Raw genomic sequence first — 26,130 nt, 5'->3', positions numbered from 1 at the left:
GATCATACCGATCACGCCACTGAGGCGCAAAAAAATTGATATGAAATAGGTTGCAACAACCTTTCGAATGCAACGGAACATTGTACCCACACTTCTCTGTCCTTGCAAATACCCTTCATGTTTTCCCATGGTGCTGCCCCAAAAGGTTTTCCAAATCGTTTCCAGACTTCTTCCAAATTGAAAAGATACGGTGTTTCCTCTTCTGTTGTATATATTAATCTCCAAAAATTTATAAATAAATCATAATTTTTCATATTCTATAGTATTAACTATAGTAATCGTTTTACAGCATTCCATATCCATGTAGATCCAGGGCCTAAGCATCACCCTTTCAGGTCCTGGTACTTCCCTAGTGTATTGCGTAGCTTTCTTCATGCTCTACTTATTACATACCGGAGCGAGGTAGTTCCGTCAGTGCACCTCATGCGTTGCACTGTAGGCGTAGTATTACTTAAGGTTCTTTGCAGCGTGCCTTCGTCCCCTGGCTGCAACCCCTTTCGTTCCTTTTACTGTACCTCTTTTCATATTCTCTCTCTCCCATCTCACTTTCCACTCTGTCCTAACAGTTGATTCATAGTGCAACTGCGAGGTTTTCCTCCTGCTACACCTTTCAAACTTTTTACTGTCAATATCCGTTTCAGCGCTGAATGACCTAAAAGGTCCCAGTGCCTGGCCTTTGGCCTAAATTCTATATTCAATTCAGTTTAATTCTATTACTGATTACAAGATCATGACTATGTGGTTTCCGCCATTCTATTAAATTAATTTAATTGTCAGGGGAGCATGGGCCCCTTGAGCATCCATTATCCTTTGATTTTGTTATTCTCTAAAAAGGAAAGTTAAATTTTGAATAAATAATCTGTTGTCACAGGACGCCCCCGACTGCCAGGCTCCGGGAAAGTTGTACCCTTCCCTCCCCCCATGATTGGGCCCTGTACAGAACATCAGTTTAAACCATGATTACGACTGTAGGTAACCTACAGGATGAAAGTATTTCAGTTTCATATAGCTGTGCAAGAGAGATTCTATCATGTGAGTTTCGTAGCCTACAGGGAGCGAATACACATCGAAGTGCTTAGGCCTAGATTACCATTGCAACAGGGATTCATCCTAACTATCAGTTCCTTGCTCCAACTCTTCAACCTGACCTCGCCAGGGCCTTCATCCTTTGACCCCCAAGATATGAAACCATGGAGATGAAAGTATTTCAATCTTCTATAGCTATGCAAGAGAGATTCTAACGTATGAGTTTCGTAGCCTACGGGGAGCGAATACACTTCGACGTACTTAGGCCTAGACTACCATTGCATCAGGGATTCATCCTAACTATCAGTCCCTTGCTCCAACTCTTCAACCTGACCTCGCCAGGGCCTTCATCCTTTGACCCCTAAGACATGAAACCATGGAGGGAGAAGAAAAAAAATCGACTTTGGCAATATATACCAACGTTCATTGGCCTAGGCTACCATCTCGGTGAGAGGATGTGTTAAACATTTCATCAGGGATACTACCTAAGAAAACCATCCCTTGACCTAACATTACTAATCACCATGCCGTGCCCTGACCTAGCCTGGAATGGCCTCGCTCCCACCACACAAAATCAACAATGGAAATAAATAGACCGGTAGTTGGGAAGTTTTCGTTCGGACGCGCCGATTGGCCTTGGCTACCCCTTAGCGATCGTAGGTCAAAATCCCTTTATCATGTAAAAAAAATAAATAAAAATAAAACACAAATTAATTGCTTTCCTAATGCAAAACCGATGACGTTAAAATAATCTGGTCACATCCTCTCGTTGTTATGAGTTAATCGTGGAAGTGATAGACTCTGGTCTTGTATTCGGTCGATTCGACATGTGATTGTGTTCTTCAGTCTTCAGAGATCAGACTTCAGTTGGCGTTGGGCTGCTCGTAACTTGAACAAACAACAAAAGACGTTTACTTCTAGAAACGGCAGAGTTTTGAGGAGGGCGTTTTTTATACAGATTCCAAACACAACAGAGTTTATGGGTAAGTGACAGTTCATTGAAGCTTGTTGAAGTGAATTCATCACATGTTGCAACAGTTAAAAACGTTTATATCAATGTCTTCCATTTTGGAGGCTGGAACGGGGAAGAACGGGCAGTGCATGAAAATATGCGGCCGTATGAATCATTCCATTCTGCTTCATTCTGATTACTTGGTAAAAAAAAAAAAAAAAGCGTTGAGAATGACCTAGGTCGAGCATGCTTACGGATGGTCAGGTTTAAATTTAAGTCCTGAGATTTGGTAATAGGGCGCCACGGTACGGCCATCCGCAGATCTACGGGGAGGAAGAGATGAATAACTAGTTGGACAGTGCTATTTTTGTTATTCGGAGGACTGCATCAACAGATACAGTCGCTGTATTCTGCATACTACCCGTAAATAGTAAGAAACATCATCATAATGATTCTATACAGGAATAAGTAATAAACATATCTCATAAATGCAAGAAACCCGCTCTTATCCCCTGTGACTATCAATCGTCCCACAGTGGTGTGGTGAATGTCACGGTTGCGTCTACAGATTTTTGCAGCGATTTAGGAAATAATGGTGCAGCTGAGATACAATCCTTTTATACTTGATGATAAGCGTGCTACCTTCCTGCAGGAATGAAGGCTCCGTATTAGTGAGATTTTGTATGTTTGGTCTTTCCGCAATTTCTGCTCTAGGCCTATGTTTCGTCTTCAACATTAGTTCTAGTAAGAAGGGCGAGGGGTTGTTTAGTGCCGTTAGTGCACTGTATGCATTACTTAGGGTTCTTTGCAGCGTGCATTCTGCCCCTAGCTACAATCCCTTTCGTTCTTTTTACTGTACTTCCATTCATATTCTTTTCCTCCCGTCTTACTTCCCAGCCTCTCCTAACAATTGATTCAAAGTGCAGCTGCGAGGTTTTCCTCCTGTTACACCTTTCAAACCTTTTACTGTCAATTTCCCTTTCAACAAAAAATGCCCTTTATAGGTCCTCGTGCTTGGCCTTTGGCCTAAATTCTATATTCGATTCAACATTCAGTAACCGATATGATACCAAAACAGTTTTTGATGGCCCATTTACTGTAATATGTTTAGTCCTTCTATCTATTTGTTGCTCAATTTTCATATTTTTAGATATAATTTCTCAATATTTTGTACATAATTACTTTCAAAACCTCAATGGTTCATGGTTTGTCGATCTCACCTCTTGAGCTTTTGCCCCACCGTTTCAACTGTAACGGATCATAATGCCGTACAAACGATTACATATATGTGAAGGCTTGAAGTTTTCTTTCCTCCTGACATTTTCCTGTCTAACACATTGCTAAATAAATATTGTGTCTAGTCTGTTCAATCGCAAGAAAGGAAAGTGAGTATAAAGGCTACTGACTCATTAATACCTTGAATCTTGGAAGCCAGTCTAAACCTACATTTTTGCAAATCTTGTTATTGAATTCCATGAATTCGTTCCTGCTTCCTAATACGATCCATTTTAAATAAGACATTTGGCTATATTCTGCTTAGACTACTTATGGTGGTAAAACAGCCTTTCTTTGTAAGCAGTGCTTAGATATTAAGTCTACCATAGAATATCATATGAAATACCATTTTCTATGACGAAATTTACTGCGTTTTCTATTGCGCCATGTGATGATGGACTTATGGTTCAAGAATTACGGTTCAATTATATATGAACATAAAAAAAAATTTAACATACAATAACTCTTTTTACAGGTAAGATGCTGTTTTTCAAGCCGTCAAGCAAATTACTAATATAGAGTACCTTCCGTGAGCAACTTTCAGACAAGAAAAAAATCCTGACTTTTGGAAATATATGAGGTAAGGCATCTTAATTTTAAGCATAGTATCGAGGTTAATATCTTACGTAGTCTTAGCAGTTATGAGTTTCCAACAGATCAGAAGGTATGGGAAAGAAATTATTCTAAAAACCTGAGGCATAAGGTATGCAAATAAGGCAAGTAATTCTAATTCGGTCATCCCAAGGAATCTGTTCTGTATCGTTCAAGAATTTCGTAGTTTAGATTCATCAAGTCCAGATTATTATTGAGTAAGGGGGGGATGGGCGAATTTCTGTTGTTAGTCGTCTCAAGGATTTATCTGAGGAAAGGACGTATGCGAACAAAAGCAGTGTTTCTCGAAGGGATTATGAAAGAATACCCTCTATCTGGACACATGCTGGTAATTTTTGCAGTGCCACTAACTGACATAATGGTTATGCTAAGAACACTATCCTGTCGAACGTTCTCCTCATGATATCTAATATTTTAGTTTTATTTCTACTCGTGCCTGAAACCCATAGTGAAATAGGATCTTGTAAAACTCCATTCTTCCATGCAATGTTATAAGTCTCAGATATCACATAATATGAAGGTTAACCTTATCTATAGTATGATTTTTGCAAAACTCAAATATTATAGCAGGGCCTGGTGGTAGGCCACCTACAGATTATACTGAAAAATTCCTAAACACTCACAGATCCGTGAAATCTTAAGAAAAACGTTTTATGTTTTCTAAGGGTCAGGAAATGTCGCAAAATTCACCTTTCTCTATGGTGATAATTTACATGAGCAGGCGTTCCAGTGCCAGTGATTTGCGCATCCCCACAGGTAAATGTTAGGCTCTCAAAAATATCAACTACTGTGTCTTCCTCATCAGAGAACACACCAGATATAAGTGTTCCATTATTTAGATCTCTCACTAACTCTTGGGAAATATTAATGGATATACCGCCCTATGAAGAGGCCTAGTCGCTTATAAGCAAGAAAATTTAAGTTACACTATCAAAACTTCACTGCTGAGTGTTGAGTATGGGGAACCATCATACTTTCGTACCAAGCCTGGTATATTAACATTGCTGATATCTCTGGTTGCAGAGATTTTAACTCTTGATGTTGACTTGCGTTATAGACTTTAAGTGAGTGCATTATTTTTGTTTCATGAAATTTACTACGACAATCGTCCTCTGCATTCTTCTTTACCTGCCCTTATTGTTTGTACTCATACCACTACGTATGTTGCTGCTGCAAATAGCATGTCGTTTTCTAGTATCAGATTTAATACTTGCTACTCAGTTTTCTGATCTTTCCGAGATAATGACACGAAAGGGTTTTTATCCCGGCATGTATTCACCTTTGTGGCGTGTTTAGTACAAGCCGGTTGGGGGTTACCGTAAAAATATAAACAAAAGACTGTGAATATCATAAAGGTAATGACCCCAAGAAATATTAGTCCTAGATAACGACCCCCGAAAACCCTTGGTGGTCACTATCTAGGAACGATCCCAGTTTTCGAGGGGTTTTATCTTTGCTACAACTAAAATGTGGTGTAGTTTACCTCGTCCAGTTGTGGAATCTTCCGATCTCCAAATGTTTAAACGAGGAGTAAATTCATTCCTGCTTTCTGCTGACGTCTCCTGAACTCTTATAACTTGTCTTTCTGCAGGCTGACTTCACTTTGCAGCGTTCTTGGGTTTATAGTCTGTTGACTTTGTTCATAAAGGTTTTCAGCTGAAGATTTCATTAGAAATCACTTTTCAATTGTAGTCAGTATTGCCTATTGCCCAGTTGTCCAGATGTTACCAAAATGAAATTTAAAAGCAGGTTCATTCCATTCATGTAAATTTAATTTACATATTTGCTAAGATTTCTCGAACTTAACATATTACAGAACTTCTTAAAATTCATTTTCGTGACAATCATTCTCTCAGTTTTCAACAAGTGGAATTTAAAGCATTGACATGTGCCTTATTGAAGCAATTTATGCAGTAGGTCTCATAGAAGATGAGACCAACAAAGACACGCCAGTGGAAACACAAGTCTCATTATCAGATTGAAAATCATGGGCAAAATATGACTCGAGATAACAGTTATGGAAATAATCAAATGCATGGTGCAAAATACCGCTTATCTTTGTATGAAAAATAGAATAAAATATTACCCTATGCATCAAGTATTTCCTGAATGGTGCCTATGTCAGCCATTTTCCTTCTCAAGATGGGAGCCAAGGCTGGTATGAAATTTCTAATTACTGAATTACTACGAAGTTGCCCGACTAGTCAGGTAAGGGTGATTTTTGTCAAACCATAAATTCTTTATGATAAAGGGAAGCAGAGATGCTTGGCAGGCCCAGTTTATTGTAACTACCGAAGGGCAACTATTGTGACCTAAGACATATGAAGACCAACAGAATAACCACCGTATGAATACTGCACAGACTAGAACGGGCATTAAGACTTAGCCAAGGCATGCAGGCGACACCTCTGCTGTAAAACCTAGCATGGCGTTCATTGCCAAGTAGTTAAACTTTATTTTAAATGTCTGTTCTGAGTATTGCTAATATTGCAGCGTGTGAGAACCAGCCAAGTGCAATATATACAGACTGGACAGGATTAAAAGGCTTTGGGTGAACAACTGGCTAGCTGTAGGGCTATATTCATATTAAAATCACGTTGTGTACCGTGTGAGTAATTGTTGTAATATACGCGAAGTACCTTTTTTAATAAATCACTGTACATTGTGCTCCTGAATCCTTAATGAGGATTGATAGTGGTAGTGTGTTATAGTCAAGGTTGGTGGGATTTACCAGATTTTTATTTTTGTAGATACGAATATACGTTTTTGTCTGAAAAATGTCAACGAACTGCGATCTTTTGGTTTTTCATGGCATCGAATCACCTGCTTCTCCCCAAGCCAGTACATGAAGCTCTGTATTGTGTTTAAAAAAAAATTATAGCAGAGACACTGAGATATCCCTTGCAGTCCTAGTGAGCAGAGAGGGAGAACTGATACAAATGATGTCCATAGCGCTGGATCTAGTCTGTTGAACATCGTCAGTTCCTTTCTACATTATTTACTCACATGACTGAATAAAGGGTAAGGTTCTGAAGGAGCCACGCTTATGAATGATGCTAAATATAACTTGCAGAACGGAATGATTCGCTGTGAAGCTAGAATGAAAAGAGAGCAACATTTCGTAAAAATTCTGACCCTCGATGGAATATAGACATGAGTGAACAAGGTTCTAATTATCGGAGCGTGCTAGCACACTTGAAATGAGACAACATGCTTGGTTTTTTCTACAGGCAGCCTGCTGGTCATACTATAAGCTTTACTTTAATGTTTCAGTTGGACACGCCAGTTGTCCAACTGAAGCATTAAAGCAAAGCACATAGTATGTGACCAGCAGGCTGCCTGTAGAAAAAACCAAGCAGACGCAGACTTACCACAGACTTAGCGCCCTTTATGCAAAGTATCACACCTGATAGTAGCTTTTACAAGGACAATGAACGCAAAGAAATGGCTATTGTGAAGAATTAAAGGAAGCAATGAGAGCAATACTTTACGAAAAGATTGATAGGGCCGGTCTCAAGCATAAATACCGGAAATGAAATGAATATTTCACATCGTTAAAACGGCTTAATATATCCCTCTTGCGTCTTTTACTCAGACTAATTTATGACATATTAAAGGAAATTTGAAAAAGCAAATGAACTGACGGCTGGAATACGTCTTCGAACTGCCATTTGAAGTACTGGCAGGATATATAGAGACATGAAATGAGTCTTTGGGATTGCTATTTTCCAATATGGAATTGTTCTTTGGGGTTGGAAATAACAGCGAAAATGAAAGCAACTTTAACACAGAGCGAAAAGGAGAGAATTGGCAGCAGTGTAGGCTCTACTCAAAGTTCCTAGTTATTCAATATTTTAGTTTTCTGTTGGGGTTTCATAGTCACTTTTGTAAATGAAAAACTTTGTTCATTAGTGAAGTTTTTAATTTACATCTGGACATAAATTCTCAGTGTCTATGATGACACGACTTTCCTTATGCTCTTCAGAAAATGGTCCAGCAATGTACATCAGAAAAGGAAAGGAAAATAAATGTATATAGCCTGCACTTGGTGCAGTTCTTCTTATGGGTGTCTCTCTCTCTCTCTCTCTCTCTTACGTCAGGTGTCGCTTTGGCGGGGATCGAGGGATGGGAGGGGGGGTGGGCGGTGATGGGTGGTAGGGGGATGGTTCTCTCCATATGGTGAAATGATCAGCATATTGTTTTCTAATTAATTCTTTCTTTCTTTTTTGCTAATTTTGTAAGTGGTCTTGCTTATCGCAACTTGCGATCAGTCTCTTGTAACTAACGTTCTTTGAGTTGTGATCGCTACTACCCAGTGTCCTTTACTATTTGGCTTCTAAGGAGAGGGAAGGTTAAGCACAAAAGTAGTGATATTTAATATCATGGTTCTAACTTGGACAGAAATCTGACGCATTAGGTCTGTTTCGAAAACTCAGTTATTAATACATCAAATGTTTTTCTTCAATTCTCATTGAAAAGAACGCACAAATTACGTATCATTATGGACACATACACTCACATACACATATCCTTGATGGAACATTGGTCAGTCCTTGCTGATCACTTCGTACTGAGGAATGACAACACATGAAGGGAATAATCGTACTTTTCTGGAATTTACCTGCATTTCTTTCCAAGCCGGGAAAATGAGTTCTTCCATAAGCTGTTTCCCAAGCTTCAGATGAAGTTTAATGACCTTCGAAATAATGGCGCCAAGCCCTGGTCAGAAATTTGCTCAAATTAATAAGTCGGCTCTTCTGTTTCATGGCCGCTTTTTTCTCTGTTCGAAGTTGTGGAGTCAGGGACACAGGAACAGGAGACGATGAGAGAGGGGGTACATAAATGGGTGCCCTCGGAAGGGTCACGCCTACGTCATCGTTGGGCCAATCATAGGCTAAGCCATTCCCACTTTCACCCCAAGCGGAATTGGCTCCTCCCAAGTTCCGCCCCACCGCTACTGCATTCAACCAATAGCATTCGCCAATTATAAATGGGCGTGGCTGGATCAATGGAGGCTCCCTTTCGGCAGGTGGTCAGTTGGTCTTTATCTAGTGATCTGTGCACATGTGAGCTCTGAGTTTCGTGTCCAACTGCAACGTGACCGCTATTCACAGATGGTGTCCCTTTGTGCTTGAGGATCATTCTGACAGCTGGTGCTAGTTGCTCCCAAGCAATTTCTGTGAGGTGATTATTTTATGTTCGTAATGCAAGCACTAAACAACTAACTGTTCAGTGCCACAATCAAATAACCTCTCAGGTTCTCTAGGCCTTACATGATCGATGGGGAAACTAGATTATAAGGAGAGAAACTGATTGCTTTAACTATTCCATACAAACAAGTCATGAATGAATTATTTCTAGATTCGGGTAGTTTGGCTAAGGAGGAGAGATAGTTTAACCAAAGCATAACCGTTATAAATTCCCTGGAACAGTTCAGCGAGCGTAATCTGTCTGTACGTCTGTCTCCGTAAAATTCATGGTCGTGAATTTGTTTGCAAGCCGAATAATATTCATTGTTATTAACTCAAGACAGTTCTTCAAATGCGTTTTTGCGTAACACTGGACTGAAGTTGTATAAACAAAATTATACGCGTACGAAAGTTCATTTAGGACACTTTACGCCTTTACTCGTCCAAAGGTGAGAATGGACACTTTAAAAAATCAGACTTAGCAGTATTAAAATATGAAAATTCTTTATAAAAATTTTTGAGACATTGACCCGCCCACCCAACTCCCCTGCCAAAACGCCTCACCACCACCTTTTCGATGTGCTGTAAAGATTTAATGAATAAAAAAAAGACAGCCATCGTATTTCAGCTGTCATAAGGAATGATGGGAGTCCTTCCCATGGCCGCCCTACCAGATTTAAGGGCATTCCAGAACTTTCACAGGGCCTGAGACACTGCCCCACCAGTTCCACCTCAGTAACTTGAGTGACTGTAGTTATTATTTGTAAATGAAGACATATCGATATTTGATTAGATTTATTATCATCATTATCATCGATAATATTATTATTATTGTCACTTTTGTCCGGAGAAATTTGTATCTTTTTCTGATAAATTTATCGTCTAAAGGAATAATTTTAGCATTTTGCCCTTATGAATGGCTAATGTATTTTTTTATATTTTTTGTAAGAATTTTTGGCTTTGCAAATAAAAATTCTAACTAAAAATAAAAATTAAAAGAATCCGTTAATTAGGTAGCATGGAGGAATAATTAACCAAAACACGCATTGCATTTTCCACACAGGATGTTCTAGGGTACCAACTGATTTTGGTCAATTACTAAAAAAAAATGACTCTGTCATTTCTTCCTTAAAAGGATTCAGTTCATCACAGACTTACAGAATCCAATGAGGAAATTCTTTCTATATTGATAGGTTTGGAAAAATGATTGCTACGTCCATCCGTAGCATAAATGGGAAAGGTCGTGTCCATCTTAAAGGTCCAGAACTGACAGCTTCGTTCCACGAAAATTGATTTCCAATTTAGGAGCCTTGGCCGGATGTAAGGATATAAGGTTATGCTATTCCATGATAAGTCGTTTCCTCCTTAATGATTCCGAGAGAGAATATGAACACCGTTTTAAATCAATTTATACTTGTCGCAGTGACGGACGAGCGTTTCGTCATACCACGTTACTAGAAATGATTTAATAAACGATTTGAAATAGTTTATGATTTTTCCGGCACGGAGACGTTACGCTCGCCTCACTAAAGGATAGAATTAACAACTAAGAAGTTCCTTCAATGATAACTGGCGAAGCAAAGAAATGATTTTTAGTTTGTACAGATTACGAAATTTCGTCTTCTTAAATTTTAAATGGTTATCAAAGTCAGTAAAATTGAATCTAGTTCCATGTCTTGTATTAACTTATGAATATCTCTTTCCAGTTCGGAAGATTTTGAGTGAAATATGGGTCTAGAGTGACAGAGGCCATTAAAACGCATCGGTGTATGGTATTTGTAAATGAAAACAGATCAAAGGCAAATTCTAATCACCAAACTTGTAGATATTGAGCGATTTACTGATCCTGTTGAAAGCTTCTTTTTTTAAGGGTAACTGACGTTATTGGTAATAAAGCTGGGATTTCCTTGAAATGCATTTAACTGTTGAAAAGAAGATTAAAATACAGACCGTGATTATTGTTCAGATATGAAATTGCTGTTCGACTCCACAAAATGCCTGTTCATTCGATCTAATAAGAAGATAAATTTTGCCTATTGTAAACAAATAAATATATTTATAAAGAAAATGCAGAATCATCGCCAACACGGTACCCGATATTTAATTAAATTGGCTTGCAGGAGAATTCTATTGGATTCCGATGCATAAATTAACTTTCGTCATTAACAGACAATAACTCACTATGTATGATGAGAGAGAGAGAGAGAGAGAGAGAGAGAGAGAGAGAGAGAGTTTAATATATCCTCCAGAGTAAATCTTGTGACTAAGTTAACTGAAGTATAATCTGGGGGAGAGAGAGAGAGAATTTAATGAAAATGAAAAATAAAAATACAATTTACATGTAAGAAAGGGGTATATTGTACGAAGTGATGATAACTAAGAAAATTATGTAAAATGAAGCATCCTAGCCAAGGGAAATGAGAAACAAGACAATCTTCAAACAATAAAAAATGATGTATCCTAAAATGTAAAGAACAATGAAACAGTTTCTCAAAAAACTATTTTGAGAAAAAAGATTTATAGAAAAGTATAACACACACACACATAATATATATAATATATATATATATATATTATTATAATAATAATAATATATTTATATTTATATAATAATATAAATTAATATAATCTATATATATATGTGTGTGTGTGTGTGTGTGTGTGTGTATATATATATATATTATATATATATATATATATATATATATATATGCTCCTGTAAATAATTAGTTAGTCTCTTCATAATCTTATAATCTTTAGATCATGCCTTGCAGCCTGTCATGCTTAACTTATTCTGTGACTCAGTACTTCTCTCATCCTGACTTGTCTAGTGCGCTTACTTCCAAAAATCTAGTACAACCATACTGTTAATTTTTCCGCAAGCCATGCTAAAAATTCATCATTCACCCTACTGGTTTCCATAAATTTTATATTCTGGGAGTGAAGTGTAGCTGTTGAATGTGATGAAAGAAAAAATTGAAGCTGATTATAGAGTAAACTGTCTCAGTAGTATACATTCTGTATGAAGAATTAAAATACAAAGATTTTTAAAAGTACAAATGTTAGCATAGGCGAAAAGATGGGTTAGTGTTTTGCGAAACTGTGTTTTTGTGGAAAGAATGGAGGTGGATAGGCAAGTGAAAGGGAATCTATAATTCATAAATTTTAGGATAGCAGGAGGAGAGAATATCTAGGTGACGTTGGGTACAAAATGCGGATGGTGCAAGAGTTTGTAGAGGGCTTTAACGTGGTGCTGATTAGCCATCAGTGTATTTATATGTAGCGACTGTTATGGTTGAAGCTTTCTTCACGATTGTGTATCTGTAGTTTGGAATTTAGATATGGAAATGGCAGCGACCATTGTTTATAATTTATTTTTCTGAAGCTCTTGTTGAATCTTGGATAAACACCCTGTGCAGAAAATCCAACGACAGTTCTCCACCCCCCCGTACGCGTACACAGGAGGCTTGTCAGTTTCTCAGCCAACATACTGTCATTCACCTTTAACTTGTTCATCTGCTTGTACTTCCTAAATATTAAAGCCTTTCCTTTTCCTAACTTCTGGTATCCCATCTATCCAGCACTTTCCTGGTCTTCCTCTACTCCGGTCTCCTAAGTTAAATATTCCTTTCACCAATCCACTGTTTTCTGTTCTTTCCACAAGAAAGAAGCATTCCATAACACACTGACCTATCATGATCTTGGTTAGTCGTTTTACCACTTTTACTTATCTTGGCATTTCTTATCATTTAAATTCCTCTTAAGCTACACAGAGTACAGAAAAAATATACTCCAACAGCTGCAGCCTTTCATTATATTTGCATTCATCATTCACAATTCCCTTCCCTAAAGGAGACTTGGCTCAACAATCCCTTTATACATTCCTACCTTTACTATACCCTCAGCACATATCCAGGTACTGTTCTTCCTACACCTGTTGTGTGTTTCACATCTTCCCTTATCTCGCTATCAATCATTTACGTAATAATAAATACTTATGCAATCAACAAATCATATTTTAAGAATATCCATATTAACATACATTGCTCCATCTACTTAGTATCTATTTGCCTTGATAACCTCATTCTTTCTCATTGTAAAATTCTAATTTTCTTATTGCATTCACTTTTAAACTCGCTACTTTCTGCAGTTTCTCCACACTGTTCCTGTTGGTCCAGTATTATTTATGAATAACAGTCATTCCAAATCCCATTCATGGCTCGTTTTCTTATTATACAATTTTTCACCTGAGTCTTATGCGTTTCTTATGCATTTCTGTTTCACTTCATCAGTAAAGATACTAAATGGTAATAGAGAGCCAATTTTAAATCACGTCATTCGGTCACATGTTTAACACACACACACACACACAGGTGAATAAATGAGACTGGGTGTAGGTCCTTATCGGTTTCAGCTTGATTTTCATGCCAATGGAATAAAGTTCAAACTGGTCAGGACCCATACCCAGTCTAATTTTTTTTTCACCTGCGGTGATATGGGATAAATGAATCACGTGTTTAAGTTATTATAACATAATAATATATATATATATATATATATATATATAATCATATATATATATATATATATATGATATATATATATATACTATATATATCTATATAATATATAGATATATGTATGTATAGATATATATATAGTATATGTATATATATATATATATATATATATATATATTATATATATAAACTTTATCACTTACACAATTGTTCTGTGCATTAATACAATTACTAATGATCCCCCACTGTCAAGTATCCGGATACTTGAAAAGGACGAATGTTAGTCCTAGAAAGACTCCCTGCTCTGCCAACATGGAATCAGAGAAATTTATTTCTGGTGATTAGAAATTCGTTTCTCGATATAATGTGGTTCGGATCCCACAATAAGCTGTAGTTCCCGTTGCTAGGTAACCAGTTGGTACCTAGCCACGTAAAAAAATCTAATCCTTCGGGCAAGACTTAGGAGAGCTGTTAATCAGCTCAGTAGTCTGGTTATACTATAAGGTATACTTTACTTGGACCAAGAAAGCTTGTAACTGTTCTTGAATAAATACCTCCGCTAGATACCATCCAGATTTAAATGAGATCCTGCTAGTAATATAATATATATATATATATTATATATATATATATATATATCTATATATATCTATATCTAATATATGAGAAGGCGAACTGACCGCCCATAGACTTCATCTTGCGCATTCTCGAGTCTTCCAAGTGTTAGGGTCATATAGTTCAAGGTTTCCTTGCATACAACTACAAACTTTTTTTTTTCAGGTAATATCCTTCTATCCTTTAGAATACCTATGTTCCTTCCAGGTGACCATACAATCTTCTATGTTGGGAATCCCATCGTGCGCCACATCAGGTGGCTGAACTCCAATTTTTAGGTTCTAGAAGTGGGAATAATCTTAAATTTTCTAATCTTAATGATGTGGGGCATATTATGTACATGCTACCACGAGATTCTTAATCCTTTCTCTAATTCTAATCCTCAGGATTGCTCCTACTGTACTGTGTCCCTTTAGATTCTCATACCTAAATGTATAGTATTTGAAACTGTAGAATGACCACATAAAACTTGGCCTTTTGCAACATTCTCTTCAATCTCCAGTGTGTTTACGTTGAGGCAAGGTCTGGTCATCGAGTGATCTTTTATCCCCTCTAAGTCATATCCTGTCTCAGAATCTCAGAAAGGTTAAGGAGTCTTGTGCTAATGCTTTAGAAACTAAACCTTTTAAGGTCTGGTTTAATGCCCTGCCAGTTAAAATCCATACTTATTGTTTCATTATTTTCTTCTCTCTGCATCCATCAATTGTTTTTTCGAGCAGTCTATTGCTGTTACAAGTAATGATACTGTGTTGACTTTTGGAGTCTTTATAAACTGTTCTCTCCCAAAGGTTTTTCTGCTTTTTAGCTTGGCGTTTCGGTGTTTTTAAGGCTAACTTCCCTGCAATGTCTTTGTCTTGTACTTATTTTCATTTTCAAAATATTGGCTGATTGTTTGAAAACTGAACTCTTCACAGCAATCTGTATTTTGGGCATTAAAGTAATTAGTAGTATTTCTTAGTAATGGTACATGACGGGACTGAATAAGTTTTTTCTAAAAAGCTGAGCTGCCCTTCACGTTAAATATACCTTCACACCCTATCTTAGGGTATCGTTTGACAGTGCATGTATGGAGGGTCATCACACAATATTCTACAAGAGAAAGGCGAATCAAAGGGCCACTTAATAAGTGTTCCAGCTCTACCAGCCTGAAATAACCATGAATTGCTCCCTGACTGGTTGCTGTCTCTGTAGCCCCGTCCTCGTTATACACTACTGGATTCCCAACCCCACAGATACTTTAAGGGAATCATAATGTCAAGGGTCAACTCATTTTATCAGCCTTTCATAGCATTAACTTTCAGAATGTGGTAGACTCTGCTCTTCTTCCTGTATCGATTAACCCACCCCTTCTGGGATGGCAGGTGTTTCATCTCTTGAGAAGTATTAAAAATACACTTTCCTTGCTCAGCCTAGCTTTCTTTAGGCTACTTCGACCGTTTTGATACATTCACCATAAAATGGCTGAGAAAATCAAAAGTATTCAGACCCTAAAGAGTAGAGAAAGAGAGAGAGAGAGAGAGAGAGAGAGAGAGAGAGAGAGTGTTCATCGAATAAACATATCACTGAATGGGCAGTATTCGTGTAAAAAAGGAATAGAAAACATATGATAAAGGCGTCAGGGAGTTAAAATACCTTGTAGAAAGTGATAGCAAAGCTGGAGAGAGAGAGGATTACCTGATGATTGGTTCCGCACATCCGCGAATGAGGGATTACCTCCTAAAGTCCCTCCCCCTGTGTGGACTCCTACTGCACTTATTGAAAGAAAAGATTCTGAGTCAGAGTCAGACTTCGGAATGGAATACAAAGTGCCAGATCAGTGTAGAATTGTGGCCTGACATGTCCAGTGGCTTTGCATATTGGCTCTTCTGGTAGGATACTCGGGATTTCTTTGACTTGGGATTAAATTTGCCTTCGGGCTGATATGATACGTAATAGGAGAGATACAGTAAAGGAGTCAATTCCATTGGTTAGAGGCCGTGAGAGCAAATGGCGATGTACAAGTATCACAGCTGGTTAATGATAAAGTAAGTTAAACCAGATTTGAAGCCAAGCCTTGTTTTAGTTTGGGAGATGTATAGAACTCTACGGCATCCATGCTTGCTCACGCTGTAATGCTATTTAGTTTTATTGTCTTCTGTCTGGCAGAGTAGGAAGTTATTCAGCATTGTCGTGAACCTGAATAGCACGCCATGTACCTTATCTGTTTTGCCATATATATTCTGGTGTTGGGATCGTACTGAGAGTAATAGTCTGTGATAGGTCTAATCAGCGCCACCCACAGAGTTAACAAGGTGTTATGGAAACTTTCTCGGTGTCCATAGTGACCACTAATGACAGTTTGTTAAGGTTCTGTCATTATGGGTAGCTAAGTTAAGTCGTCAGAGTGATGACTCCCAGATCTTCTAGTCGGTGCTTTATGGAGTGGCATTTCCAACCGGTTCAAGATAATGATCGAGATTTATTTGCCTTTTAACACAGTGAATGCATTCGAATTGGTACTAGTTAAAGATTGATTTGTTCGTTTGTGTTTAGTGACAGACCATTCCACTTGCATTTCGAAACTGTCCGCAAATGAAGGTATAATTAAGCTTTGAAGGTTATTATCAACATCACAGATTATTACAGAAATAAATGGTTATATAATAAAGAAAAAAAGAACCGAATAGTTCCTAGCTGGACACCTGATACGACGTTGACTGGTTAGGATACTTACCTATTAGCTGACAATTGAAATGTCTTACGGATCCACCTATCCGTTGTTTTTCTTTGAGCTTGTTAAATAGTTTCGAAGTGATCAACTTTGTCTAAAGCCTTGACAGAATCATTGTAAAGACTGATAGAATCTCTGCATAATTCTAGGATTCCGATTATTGACTCAGTTGATCAACTGTGATACCGGGAGCCACATGTTTGCCAAGCTTCACTCAAAAATCTTTATAAAGCCGTAAGTTAGGGATATAGAATAGTACAATCCAGGGAAATGATTTTCGCTGCTTGGCTTTAGTGCTGGGAAAGTGAATGCGTGCTTGAGGATTTTTCCAATGTCATTATTTGTTAATGATTCTCGCCCTAAGAGAGATTGGGTTCCTCAGTTCTCTTTGGCATGATTTCATAGCATTGGAGAGAGAGAGAGAGAGAATAAAAAGCTATCATAAAAACATGAAGCGGACATTTAAACAATTAATTTTCATAAAAATAGAGAGAAACTTTATATAGAAAACGCCGAAAACTTGATCTTGTAATTATAACAAAGAGATATTATAATGAATGTTTAAAAAACTACATCATACCTTAGGTAGTAGACCAAGAGACAGACCGATATAAATGACACTTCTCGTTCACGAGAGAGAGAGAGAGAGAGAGAGAGAGAGAGGGAGGGGAGGGTGTTGGCCGGGTGCAGGGAACATCTAATCAATATTCAAAGTGCAAAACTATCATATGAATAAGGCGAATATTCACTTGACGCATGAGCCCCTAAATGGAGATTTTGTGTATGATAAACTCAAGACTAATGAAAGGATACGACCTCTGAATGTTGAACAACCAAGGAAGTGACTGCACAACTGGTGTGTGAATTCCCATGTGGACAAACTTCAATTGTAGAGAATGTAGCCGATTTTTTCCCTAAAATTTGATATATTATGTGTCCAAACAGTGATTTAAATCCACATCTCTGTGTCTCTCTCTCTAACAGTTTCTTATTATTATTTGATAATATATTCTGTGTCCAAACATTAATTCAAATGCATATCTCTCTCTCAACTCTTCTCTCTCTCTATCTCTCTCTCTTTCCTCTTCCTTCTCTCTCGCTCTCTTCTCTATCTCTCATCTATCTTCTCTATATATTATATATATATATATAATATATTATATTATGATTTTAATATAATATAATAATATATATAATATAAAATATTAAATATAGTATATATAGAGAGAGAGAGCTAATTGTGCTATGTTGTTATACAGATATATATTATTACACATTTTTGTCTGTTCTCATCTTCTCGAGAGCCATCCATTTTCCTTTATAGAGATAAATTCGGTCGAATATATCATCTTTGATAATTTATGCATGAAGAAATGGCAACCAAGAAAGCAGAGCAATACCATTCTAATTATGTGGACTTCGCTTACTTAATGGTAGAACTTATTTTAATAATAATAAATAATAATAATAATAATAATAATAATAATAATAATAATAATAATAATAATACCAGTGGAGTAGGAGAGGAACCTATATAGCAGCACGTCCTGGTGCCCTTCGAGAAGAAGGTAGTCATGGACGGGACAACACCGAATTCGATAACCCTAAACGTGACACACCCATTGAAGAAGACAACTCCGCAGGAGATGAACCAACGTACCCTGGGAACATCGAGAGATGCCTCGCCCGCCTTCAGGAGGACGACATGAAGCAACGGATGTGAGGTGCCCTTCGCATGCTCATTTCCCTGAACGGCGGCAAACTCCGCGTCCTGAACGACCCCCAACCCGGATCAAATAATAATAATAATAATAATAATCGTTTTTGTTGAGGGTATGGTGAGAATTATTATTATTAATATTACATGAACAATACTCTAAAAGCTTTCTTATAAAGACATTCTATGGAATACGAAAATTCAGCCTAAAGAAATCTAATTATCAGTTAATAACACTTCTTAAAGCAGAAGTAATGCGTCGTCTACGAGGAGGTCCTAAAGTCTCAGACTGCATCAGACGATGTTTGCGTTCTGACAATAACACTGATAACAACAGGAGCATATGATACTCTGGAATCATTTACAAGACTCTTGCTAATTTTGAAGAGTACAAGAAAAGGGGGATTGCCCATGTTGGACGAGACGAGATAAAGTGACATATGAATGTCAAAATTATAATTAGAAATAAAGCAATGGCAGTTTTGAATGCAGAAATGAATGAAAGTGTAATTGGATGACAACTTGGTCGTTCTGTTTTCCTGATCAAGAGGTCTCTTCCTGCACATGCGCATTCGCCTTTTTTTGGGAAAGCTTATGAACAGTTATGCATAGTTCGGGATCGGTGCTCTGATCATATAAATGTTTAAATATCATAGTGATGTAGAAAGCTACCCGGCTGCAAATCTACTTGGGATGTTGTTACTGTCCCCACAGACATATATATATATATATATATATATATATATATATATATATATATATATATACATATATATATATATATATATATATATATATATATATATATATATATATATATATATATATATATATATATATATATATATATATATATATAGAGAGAGAGAGAGAGAGAGAGAGAGAGTGAAGAGAGAGAGAGAGAGAGAGGTGTTTAATTTGAATAATTAATGTTTGGACACAGAATAATATTATTAAATAGAAAGAAACTGCTAGATTCTGTGCAGATGAAGTTTCCCACATGATGGGAATTCACACCTCATTTGTGCTGTCATTTCCTTAGTTATATATGTATGTATGTATATATATATATATATATATATATATATATATATATATATATATATATATATATATATATGTATATATATGTCTGTGGGGACAGTAACAACTCCCCAAGTAGATTTGCAGCCGGGTAGCTTTCTACATAACTACAATATCTAAACATTTATATGATCAGAGCACTGATCCCGAACTAAGCATAACTGTTCATAAGTTTTCCCAAAAAAAGGTAAATTCGCATGTGCAGGAAGAGAACTCTTGATCAGTAAAACTGAACGACCAAGTTGTCATTCAATTACTCTTTCATTCATTTCTGCATTCAAAACTGCCTTTGCTTTATTTCTAATAATAATTTTGACATTCAGATGTCACTTTATCTCGTCTTGTCCAGCATGGGCTAATCCCCCTTTTTTTGTACTCTTCAAAAAGAGCAAGTCTTGCAAATGATTCCAGAGTATCATATACTCCTGTTGTTATCAGTGTTATAATAATGTCAGAACGCAAACATCGTCTAATGCAGTCTGAGACTTTGGGACCTCCTCGTAGACGGCGCATTACTTCTGCTTTAAGAAGTGTTATTAACTGATAATTATATTTCTTTAGGCTGAATTTTTGTATTCCATAGAATGTCCTTATAAGAAAGCTTTTAGAGTATTGTTCATGTAATATTAATAATAATAATTCTCACCATACCCTCAATAAAAACGATTATTATTATTATTATTATTATTATTAAAATAAGTTCTACCATTAAGTAAGCGAAGTCCACATAATTAGAATGGTATTGCTTTGCTTTCTTGGTTGCCTTTTCTTCATACATAAATTATCAAAGATGATATATTCGAGCAATTTATCTCTATAAAGGAAAATGGATGGCTCTCGAGAAGATGAGAACAGACAAAATGTATATATATCTGTATAATAACATAGCACAATTACCTCTCACGCCTGGGTATTACCATAAGAAACACATTTCTCTTCAGGTCTCCCGACCACGAAATTCCAAGCACTGAACATAGGTACATAGATCTTCTGTTGCTATGGAACTGTCATGAAGCTCACGCTTACGCAAGTGGTCATAGATTTGCTGTGATTTGATTTATGAAGTTTAGGCTGTCAAACCAAGGGCACTTTCGACGCCATCCCCGTAGGGGGCCAGTGTTGTCAGTGCACCACACTCGGTGCACTGTAGGCATTACTTGAGGTTCTTTGCAGCGTCCCTTCGGCCCCTAGCTGCAAACTCTTTCATTCCTACTACTTTTTTTTGCATCTTACTTCCCACCCTCTCTTAACAATTGTTTCATAGCGCAAATGCGAGGTTTTCCTCCTCTTACACCTTTCGTACCTCCTTTACTGTCAATTACCATTTCAGCACTGAGTGACCTCATAGGTCCCAGCGCTTGGCCTTTGGTCCAAGTTCTTTTCTTTCCTTTACTTTCAGTCATAGTGGCCGAAGGGGCGCTGCAAATACCCTCTGGCGATGCCTACAGTGCACCGTGTGAGGTGCACTGACTACTCTATCTTCCATCGGAGAGTTACATAGATTTCATCATACAGTTTACCATGTTCTCTGTACTTCTCTGGGTACTTGTAAGTGTCAACAAACGTCATGAAATATTCCATCTGTGTCAATAACGTTTTTCATTTGGTTTTCCAATTTCTTGCTTCACTGACCCAGCTCAGCAACTCAGGTGAATTTATGAAAGCTTTTATAGAAGAAATACTCACTTTAGGTTATTAGATACTGTAAAATACTTTAAAGGTACCACTGCCGTAAGTCAGTGGACTACTTCTGAAGGGGATATCTGACAATAGCCGAGACAATAGGGAATTTGAAGTAATGACTAGCACTCGTCTTATAAGTAATGTAAAATTTACGTGACACTGAAACTGAACTTGATTCTACCCTGTGGTAGGGTGTAAAAATACTACCACCGTAGGTCCTGCGTGTCGTAAAACGCGACTAAAAGGACAGCTGCTGCATTGGAGTCTTACTCTTTAGTAAAAGGCTAGGCCCACTGCCAAAAACTCTGGAAACTGCTGCCTTGCAGTCTTACTTTTTAGTAAAAAGCTAGGCTCACCACCAATAGCTGGGGAACCTGCTGCCTTGCAGTCTTACTTTTTAGTAAAAGGCTAGGCTCACCACCAATAACTGTGGAAACTGCTGCCTTGCAGTCTTACTTTTTAGTAAAAGGCTATGCTCACCACCAGTAACTGGGGAAACTGCTGCCTTGCAGTCTTACTTTTTAGTAAAAGGCTAGGCTCACCACCAATAACTGGGGAAACTGCTGCCTTGCATTCTTACTTTTTAGTAAAAGGCTAGGCTCACCACCAATAACTGTGGAAACTGCTGCCTTGCATTCTTACTTTTTAGTAAAAGGCTAGGCTCACACCAATAACTGGGTGGGGAAACTGCTGCCAGGCAAGTCTTACCTTTTTAAGTAGAAGGCTAGGCCGCACCACCCCCCAATAACCTGTGGAAACTGCCTCGCCATTGCAGTCCTTACTTTTTAGTTAAAAGGCTAGGCTCACCCAACCAATAAAACTGGGGAAAACTGCGCTGCCTTGCCAGTCATTACTTTTTTTAGTAGAAATGCTAGGGCTCACCGCCAAATAACTGTGAGGAAAACGCTGGCCTTGCAGTCTTACTTTTTAGTAAAAGGCTAGGCTCACCACCAATAACTGGGGAAACTGCTGCCTTGCAGTCTTACTTTTTAGTAAAAGGCTAGGCTCACTGCCAATAACTGTGGAATCTGCTGCCTTGCAGTCTTACCTTTTAGTAAAAGGCTAGGCCCACCGCCAATAACTGTGGAAACTGCTGCTTGCAGTCTTAATTTTTGGTAAAAGTCTAGGCCCACCGCCAATAGCTGTAGGAATTTCTGCCTTGCATTCTTACTTTTTAGTAAAAGGCTAGGCTTACCGCCAATAACTGTGGAATCTGCTGCCTTGCATTCTTACTCTTTAGTAAAAGGCTAGGCTCACCGCCAATAACTGTGGAAACTGCTGCCTTGCAGTCTTACTTTTTAGTAAAAGGCTAGGCTCACCGCCAATAACTGTGGAATCTATTGCCTTGCAGTCTTACTTTTTAGTAAAAGGCTAGGCTCACCGTCGATAACTGTGGAAACTGCTGCCTTGCAGTCTTACTTTTTAGTAAAAGGCTAGGCTCACCGCCAATAACTGGAAACTGCTGCCTTGCAGTCTTTCCTTTTGGTAAAAGGCTAGGCCCACCGCCAATAGCTGTAGAAACTGCTGCCTTGCAGTCTTACTTTTTAGTAAAAGACTAGGCCCACCACCAATAATTGTAGAAACTGCTGCCTTATGGGTGGACTTTTTAGTCAAAGGCAAGGCCCCCCGGCAATAATTGTGGTTGATGACAGCAAGGGCATGCGGTCGTAAAAACTCCTTTGCCATATAATAAACCATGCCTGATGTTGTAAGGAAAGGCGCATCAGGCAACCAACCCCTTTAGTGTAGGGATAACGGTGGGAAAGAAGAAGAAACTGAACTTTATTATTTGTAATATGACTCGTCACAATACCTTCAATTGAAGTTTTTTTTTTTTTTATTGCGTTATCATTTGTTTTGTCACTGTATATCTTCATGCCTGATCATGTTAAACAAGTACTGAATTCCCAAATAGCGTGACAATGGTATATTTTACAAGGTCAATCCCTTATATTCATGCTAAAATTCCATAGCTTCAACAATACCATCAATAAAAAATTTTCTACGTGGTTCACAGGCAAAATTTTAATCCATCTGAATATCTGATATTGGTGTAAACCAACTTGAAAAAGATTTGATGTAAGCCACATTTTCAACACCCTAAATGATAATGTTTGGGAAAAAGGTTACCTTGGAACCTGTTCTCTAGTCATGAAAGGAGGAATTTTAAGTTTTTTTGTAATATTTTCTCATTTTCAGCCATTTAAATTTACATATTTAAGGAAAGGTTGAGTAAAACTGACGACTTATTCTTAATTTTCTGCACGATGTTAAAAGTAGTTTAGAAGTTTATTATGTGAGCATCTCATGTCAATAAAAAAAGCCTTTCCAAATAAGCTGTCATAAAAAATGTGGTAAAAAAATTAAAACAACATATTTTTATACAGTAATTATGAAAAGGTAATAGCTCAGAATTTTGCTTCGCAAGTAAGAGAAGTGTACAAGCACTGCCGCAAGTATTTTCGACTGCAAAAACAAGCATTATCTGAGGATTTCTCTCTCGAACATTTCAGTCAAGATATAGGGACCGCTTAAAAAAAAGAAAGAAAGGAAAAAAAGACTTGTACTAAAACCAAGTTCTTCTCTTGCGGTTTCGCACTGCGGTAAATGTTATGTTAACATCTGCGTCCATTAGTTGGCGTTCGTTTTAGTCTCTTTATCAAGGTCTGCAAAATTAAGACTTAAAGTCACTTTACACATGCACATACACACATATATATGTATTTATATGTATGTATAATTATACACAAACATGTATTATATAAACACATACATATGTGTATATATATATATAGTGTACATGTAAATCTATATATATAATATAATATATATATAATAATTAATATATATACAAAATAAATATATATGTGTATGTTTATATATATTATATATTATATATATATTATTATATATATATATAATATATATATATAAATAACTTGATCACGAAGTATATAAAACGTGATGCTATGTATAAATAAAGGTTTTTGCCACGAAGGAAAATTGAAAAGCTTTTCAATTTTCCTTCGTGGCAAAAACCTTTAATATATATACTATATAATATATATATATATACTATATATATATATATATATATATATATTATATATATTATATATATATATACACACACATATATATATATATATATATTATTATATATATATAATACATACACACACATTTTCTTTCTTTGGAATGACATTTGTAACGCAGTCTGAAAGTAACTCATTCTTTACCATCTTCCTCTCTACTCTTGCAGATCCCTGTCGTTCCTGGATCCTTATTAATTGGAGAGAAAGATAGTCACTTTCTTCTTATTTACCACTGATTGTTAAATCTTCCAAATGTGCCCGTACTGATCTGACTCAGAGTTGTGAACGATTATAAATTAAGACTTGGATGAAATTGGAAATCGTACTTCAATTTTACAGTGAATCGGTTTCAGTTTTAAATGGTAGGTATCTCACGCAGTTTATCATTGGCATTCTATAATCATAGTCCTTCTAAATTTTCGTCAGAAGCATAAATACTCAGTGGAAGGAACTTGAGTGACCTTCAGGTTGAGAACCTCAGCGTTAGAGCTTTATCTTTCTATCCACAGCCACATGAAATAGTGGTTGTTGCACCTTCCAACGTTGAGAACTGCATGGAGTACTTATCAGTAAATAAATGCCAGACGAGAATAAATCTTGTTATAATAGAGTTTATATATCAAAAGAGGTTGGTCAGATTTAAAAGAACAAATCATAAAACATAACATATAAAATGACGGGGGGAAAATCATAAATGAGTGACCTGGACATTCAAGAGAAATTGCTTACCAATTTAGCAATCACACGGATGGAAATTATGCTTGATAAAACGCAGTTTTATGGGACAGTTATTTATTGCTCAAAACTTAAACCATTCATTTGTAGAGAGGGAACGAGATTTATTCGAAGATCACCTCAATATCTGTTACAAATCTGTGTGGACTTAGTTGTTACTTACTGTAGGTACTGAAAGCAATGGTTTTGGATCTGACCAGTACGTTGAAATGGCCGGTGGCATTGCATCGTAGCTCGTTCGGTAGGATATTTAGGAACTAGTATTCTTAAAAGTGTGTAAAGGGTGATTCGTAATGGTCAAGCTACATCGAAGGAAACAATCCTATAGGTTAGAGGCCGAGGTAGACGACTTCTAACACCCGTTCTATGATTATGGTGGAAATGAAGGGGAAAGTTTTCAGTTTTTAATGGCATTTTGGAAGATTTGGAACCAACCTCTCTTTGGTTTATTTTTAAAACCTTTTCTTTGCCATCAGAATACTTTCTTGAAGGGAAAACGTTTTTACTCTTCGCTTCACTACCCTGTCGAGTGACCACCTGTATGTTTTCCTCAGGATCCAAAGAAGTTCCTGGTTTTCCTCGACTCCAGTTCATTTCTATTCGGCAAGTGCGATGTTCCATCAAGTTTTCCACGCTGTCAGGTGTCTCTTATCAGTTCTCTTGCTTAAGCAATATCATTATTAACCTTCAGCACTTTCCCTCTTCCTTGAAACTGTAAATTTGTAGATAATCTTAACTACCATTTCCTTCTAACTTCTTAATTTTTCATTTAACGCTTCTATTCCCAAAAGCCATACTTTTTTTTTTTTTGGGGGGGGCCCGGTTTCTGGGAGGGAGCCAATGGGCCGGTGAGTCCTTTACTAGTGAATTCTCTCTACGACTGTTATGTTATTGATGATGTAACTGCGACCTTTTACT

The 26,130-nt window shown here is 37.1% G+C and overlaps 1 protein-coding gene across 7 annotated transcripts in view; it reads left to right on the top strand.

Moving 5' to 3' along the window:
• Nucleotides 1–1,815: 1,815 nt before the first annotated feature.
• Nucleotides 1,816–26,130, top strand: part of LOC135208453 (protein big brother-like) — a 164,487-nt gene continuing 140,172 nt past the window's right edge. For 5 of the 7 annotated variants that reach the window (XM_064240648.1, XM_064240649.1, XM_064240651.1 and 2 more), the window contains exon 1: nucleotides 8,914–9,049. The gene's annotated coding sequence lies outside the window, so the exon portion shown is untranslated. Of the gene's footprint in view, nucleotides 2,010–3,728; nucleotides 3,834–8,913; nucleotides 9,050–24,644; nucleotides 24,840–26,130 lie in introns of those variants that run through there. The other 2 variants (XM_064240647.1, XM_064240646.1) reach the window with 2 other exon arrangements.

Source organism: Macrobrachium nipponense, chromosome 35, assembly GCF_015104395.2.
Source record: "Macrobrachium nipponense isolate FS-2020 chromosome 35, ASM1510439v2, whole genome shotgun sequence".
In the NCBI taxonomy this organism is placed as follows: domain Eukaryota; kingdom Metazoa; phylum Arthropoda; class Malacostraca; order Decapoda; family Palaemonidae; genus Macrobrachium; species Macrobrachium nipponense.
Note: the sequence above shows the minus strand (reverse complement) of the source record. Positions and strands in the feature narration are given on the sequence as shown.